Below are 6,677 nucleotides of genomic sequence, written 5' to 3'. Positions count from 1 at the left end.
GCCCCTCTACGATTATGGAAATAAGAAAGGAAAAAAGCTACTTTTTGAATACATAGCGATGTTATCAAAATCGTTATTTACGTGAAGATTCCTAGCACACGCGATTTAAATTGACTAAAGTCAAAAGTGACTGTACACTGACTCCTCGCTAATATGTATCTTATATCTCTATTGTACGCTGGATAAAAATGTGTCCAGTTAAAATTTTTTAACTTTTTGCAGCAAATTAAAATTCTTTGTGTGGGAAATTTAAAGTTCAAAAGAAGTGCGCACATGCACTGTGCATTTTCCGCGATTAACAGTAGTCTTGAAAGTCTCCTTCATTTAAAGATAGCAAGTCGCAATAATGTCAGAGTGAAACTCAAAAAAAGGACGGAAAAAGTCATTCAACGTGAGGTCGCCTGCTTTGCTGCATGCGTTAACTCCGAAGATGCGGTCGATCTCATTTACATCTTGTTCCTTACAATAAAACATTTACTGATAAACCGCCAGATCTCTTTTTGGAATATTTGATGGCTCTAAAAAACTAATAAACCAGGTACGCAGTTTAAATCCACTCTTTGAAGATCCACTTTCAATTGTGTTCGACGTTATCTTTGGTTAAAATGTTGTTTGATATAATTATCTCATGCACTGACACTAGCGTTATTCCTTAATTCATTTTGAAGCGACAATTTGATATGGAAAGAATGGTCCTGAATTTGTAAACATAGCTGTACCTTCGACATCAAAATCCAAACTTCGATTTCCATTATAATGATAATGACAAGGAGAATTCACTAAGTTCACCTTGGGTTCCGACGTAAAGGAGGCCATAAAAGTTTTCGGAGTTGGGTAAAGAAAAGGATTATTTTGTTGTGTTACTTATTTGAGAAAGTACTTTCAGTTTTTTTATATTTGAAATGCCCTTGCCTCCGACTTGTTGAACAAAGATGATATTCAATTTTGGAAACATGTTGATCAGCAAACCTCAGAAAGGTGTCCTGTTAGTATATCGGACGGGTGCCACTCGCGTACCCCTGGGCATTTTGTTATATCGCGACAAAACCGAAATACCATGTATTGCTATGGGTAAACACATGTTTTGGTAGGCTTAATACTTACTGCCTATAAAACCATGTCAAAGTTACTTAAAAGTCATATTTACATGTTACACACTGTATATTATGAATAGTCAGTCAATTACAAATATTTTGTCAAAGGTTTTGGATATTTAAATATAATTAGGCCAAAGGTCAACAAAATGACGCCATTTTCAGCTGTTCTGACTTAGTATAGGTATTGACTGTGTTTTCTGCGTATTGTGTGGGTACATCCATGTATCATCTATATTTTAGGTAGGCCACCTGTCATAATGCTATGAATCATACAATCAACGTGCTACATGTGAATTAAACACACTGCCCATTAGAGGGTAGGTAACGTAAGTTTATGTAGTAATGGGGATTCTATTTGACATCTATGACAGTGATAAGTGTTAATTAATTTTCGCCTGTCCATTGAAATCTGAGACTGAGAGAAAATTGCGGAATAGATTCGATCTCCATAATCTGTTTGTGAACACGTAAGATAATTGTTGTATACTGCTTGACACATGTCGTTTTCGGTATGGGTTATATAAAGTTAACGTTACGTTAATGATTAAAATACAAATGTACTGCATGAGCTGGGACTAGAACTAAATATCACGAGTTTGGCACGTTCTCAACTGCATAGCAAACGTACTACATCGTATCAACAAATTCTTCACAGTACATAATGGAGACTACCAGAATCAATGTAGAATAAAGACACTATTCCAGTGAAGATGGAACATCGGAATACAATGACAGAGTCCGGCAGGATTTCAATGTATTCCAGCACAATTCAATGTGCAATACTCTACTGGATACCGTGTACCTATACAGGAAATTGATTGAGTTCGTATATATAGTGGATACCACTCCAATAGCATAATGGAAGTGTATTCTACATGGCTTTCAAGAGGTTGATTTGGCTGATACTGTGCGTAGGGATTTCGTTTTTGATATTGTAGCATTTTTACAACTGAACTGATGGTTCAGTAGTGCTATAGGCATGGCAAAATGTTTGTCTGTCTTTCTGCCTGTCTGTGTTTGTGAACAACTTAAAGTCAAACACTGCTGGGCGGATTGCCATGATATTTGATGGGTGTATTACTTTGCAATTGGATGATTAGTTGGGAAATTGTTAAAATCAAAATGATCTCACCACCAGTGTGTGATTTGGGTCAATAAACTTAAACTCAAAAAATACAGGGCAGATCGGTCTGAAATTTGATGGGAAAGTTCTTAGTGGTGTTAGATTACAAATTGTTCATAACATGATGATCCCTTCAGTGATATGCAAATTAGGTATAACAATGTTGTATTTTTACCTTCCGTAAGGAAGGTTATAATATAATGATGAAGTATGTGTGTCTGTGCGTGTGTGTGCGTGTGTCTGTATCACCATTTCCGAAAAAACGGCTGCATCAATTCAAAGGAAATTTCATAGACATGTTCCTCAGGGTAATGGCAAGAACTGATACTGAAACTTGTATCTGAAGACGATGCGGAAGTGCTACAGAAAGACTTGGAAACCTTAATTGATTGGTCTAGTGACTGGCAAATGCTATTCAACGTGAGCAAGTGTAAGGTCATGCATGTGGGTTACAATAATCCCAACTATCCGTACACCATGAATGGTAGTAGATTGTCATCTGTAGAGTCTGAAACAGATCTAGGGGTTTTGATTCACAACTCACTGAAACCGAAACTGTATATCGCAGGGAAGGTAAATAAAGCAAATCGAGTACTTGGTATGGTAAAAAGAACATTCACCTGCAAATTGAAGGATATTCTATTGCCACTCTATAAATCGCTAGTTCGTCCACACCTTGACTATGCTTCCCCAGTGTGGTCCCCTCATGCGAATAGGGATATTGTGTTTTTGGAAAAAGTGCAGCGTCGGTTCACCAGGATGATTCCGCAGCTTGGTGGCTTGAATTATGAGGACAGGTTACGCGTATTGAAACTGACAACTTTAGAAACCAGACGGATCAGAGCAGATTTGCTGGCAGTGTATAAACTTTTCCATGGGCATACTCTCGTTGAGCCAGTTGTGTTTTTCAACGTATCTACTTCGACAACAAGAGGACACAGTTTGAAATTATTTAAGGACAGATCCAGATTGGATATTCGTAAATATTTTTTCAGTCAACGTGTCGTAGACATTTGGAACAGTTTACCAGAAAGGGTTATTGCTAATTCATCAGTTAATCATTTTAAACCTTGTATTGATAACCACCTCAGAACAGTAAGGGGTCTTTAAAAGCCTCAATGGCTTCCTACCCCACGTAAATTCACGGTAAATAATAATCCGATGAATATTAATGACCAATTTGAGTGATTAATCGATCGAACGAGTATAAAGTTGGCGTCAGATTCAGATTCAGATACAGGTAGCGTTATCTTATGAACACAATATTTTTAGCGTCAGATGGCCTAAGATCCGAATCTGAATCTGACGCCAACTTTATACTCGTGCTCTACAGTCTGGACATTCGTCACGCATGCGCAGAAAATATAAACACATTGTGCTACATGGTGGACTGTCAATACGGTAGATGCCATACCAAAAACACAATTTGCTGTATCTAACGTTTACACTAGTCTCAAAAAAGTTACGTGGATTATTCCAATTATGCCCGAGAGAGATAAAGCTCACAATTGTATTGGTATATTGGTATTACATGCAGCACGAAAACTCCTCAAAGCCATATTATGTGACCACGTTTCACAATCTACGGTAAGAACCATTGGATGATTGGGTTGGGTGCATCCTCATCTTTTTTCAACATATATTTTCGCCGTGTTAGTATCGTTTCCAACATTCAGATTATAATAAATGTATTGAAATGATATCAAACAACAGGTAAGACTAATAATTCATGTTAAGATGTACACTGTTGTAATTTGTATGCACGTGTATACTATTATGATAATGTTTGCATGTATATGTATTTGTACAGTGACATTAAATGTTACCTATGTACATTTGCTTAAATAAAAAGTCTTATTCTCCAAATTTACCATCTGTTGAATAAAAATTATCAATTTATTTGATTTATATAAATATAATACAGTGTATAAAATATTTACAGTATATCAAAATTATAAATATTTACATTGTACCTTGGTATACGTAGCTGGTTTTTAAGTGAAGAGCTGTAGTATCTATGTACAACTGATTAAAGTTACAGACACTATATATGTTTATAATGTAGATATATATATATGATTGGTAAAAATCACACTCTCACCATAAGTAAACATTTTGTGCAATTCAATATTTCACTATAGTTAATGAGCCATAATGCTGATTATCACTCAGTGACCCATACAAAACCATTGGCAATTCCTCAATATGAGACGTACTACATTGTAACTGACAAAACTAACGAGCCATAGCGATTATGGTTGTCTCTTTAAGAGCTGGAATGAGAATGTGTATCTACAAAAATTATTCTATTATTTACAAACATAAATAAATATGAACGACCATTTCGTATGTATATGAGTGCAGTGTTGTTTGTGTGTGTGAGTTGGATGAGGTAATATAGAAGGTGTGATTGGTTTGTTTGGGAAGAATTGACCTTTAGATAGACAGGGCCTACTTCTTGACCAATGTCCCTCACATGTAGCAAAGGACTTAGAAATGTAACTGCATCGTGGACACCAAAGTTGAGTTGTCCAGTACATGTATGTGATGAATGCATTTGTGTTATGTAATCATCATGTATTGCATTACCATTCAGTATGCAGTGTATTAACATCTGAAGAAATGCTGGACTGAGAGATTGGTCAGGAATGTGGGAAGAAGAATGCCTGATTTGTGAGATAAAGTTTGATGAGAAGAGAATGGCAATCAGTGTACATGCATTACTTCCTGTCAGTGTAGGGTTATAGTGCATGTTAGACTGGCAGAGATCCAAAGGGAGTGTCCATATATTTACATGTTTGTGAGAAGAAGCAGGAATGGTTAGTTTTGTTAGATAGATGAACTGTGTGGGCATGTGATTCTGCATGCATTGTATTCTTGTTTTCATTGACTGTGGACCTGTTTGTGGATGGTTGTCTCCTGTGTGTGGTGGGTTGTCCCCTGTGTGTTGTGGGTTGTCTCCTGTGTGTGATGGGTTGATCTCTGTGTGTGGTGGGTTGTCCCCTGTGTGTGGTGGGTTTGTTTCTCTGTGTGGTGCTTTGTCTTTGTTTTGTGTTTCTTTATGCTGGACAAGCGATTGTTGGATGTCTCTGTGAGAGTCTGTAGTGTTCATTTCCTTTTCTGTGTTAGCTTCTGTAATGTTTGCGTATGTTGGCATGACTATTGGAGAGTAGTTCTTAATTTCATTTTGTAATGTGTTTGTGAATGTGCATGACTGATAGAAGTTACTGTCTGCTGTATTTGTATGTTGTTCATAGTCATTTTTGTCAGAATCTTGGCTTATGCCATCATGAGAAACATCTGGATCCTCATTCGATTTTCCTAGTATTGTCTTATTTAATGCGGTTGCCAATAATTCAACTTCTTGAAGGAGTGGAGTACACGTGAGGCAACCATTTCCGTGTATATAAGTATTGAAACAGACTTGGTGATAACAATGCCCACATGGAAGTAGTACTATCTCTGCTTTTGAGGATACTTTCGGTTGCTGACAGTTAATATAGTCACACCTGAAAGGCAGTTTGAGAAATAAATGTAATTACCATAAGTTAAAAAGTAAAGACAAATTGAATATTGTACTAAATGTATGTGCAGATTCAAAGTTAAATTATTCAGAACTAAACCATAGAAAGTCAAATTGAATTACAGGATAACATTGTGCATGATTTTATGTACCATGTCAGATAAGCTGTCAAGGTACAGTTCTTTATTAGCAATGTTCATTTCTCTGTTACATTGTAAAATGGCAATTTTAAGGTTCACAATAAGTCATTAATATGTAAATTCTTACTTACTGTAAACTCTGATTTGGTTCACTGTCAGGTTGTTTGGAGAGGAAATGGTAGCCCAATGGAAGACACCTGTTGTCGATGACATTATCAAATGTTGGTAAGTGGTATCTCGAATACACACCATTCACTGGTAACTGGAAATAACATAAAATCAAAAATAGAGAAAAAACAGAATGACTCAAAAATACTTCAGTAGGAATTTTTTTTAAAAATGTATGTATTTAACAGTGATAAAATATATGATGAATTATGCATTATCAATTCACAGGATACACAGGACAATGTTGAATTTTTACTATCCCATCACCACTATTAACATCTACAGAGATACGAAAAATTCATAATTATCCTTACTTTCAGTGTTTTGCCTTGATTTGAAGCCACTTGCTGAAATAATGATACTATAAACCTGGCGGTCCTTCCTGCCAATACCCACATATTACCAATAGAATCACCCTTCTTTGTTGGGTTGTATCTCAACAACTTCTCTACTGGTGAAGGTTCCTGCAGATTGATATTTTTGGCTGCCTTTCTAATGTCATCTGCAACTGTACTATATCTGGTGTGAGCAGCCAGTAGGCTGTGGAATATCTCTATTTTCTTCTCAGTCATGATGGGTAAGTGCATTAGCCGAACATGGTGATAATCAGGGAAGCTGTTCATCTG

Source organism: Glandiceps talaboti, chromosome 4, assembly GCF_964340395.1.
Source record: "Glandiceps talaboti chromosome 4, keGlaTala1.1, whole genome shotgun sequence".
Classification (NCBI taxonomy): Eukaryota; Metazoa; Hemichordata; class Enteropneusta; family Spengelidae; genus Glandiceps; species Glandiceps talaboti.
Note: the sequence above shows the minus strand (reverse complement) of the source record.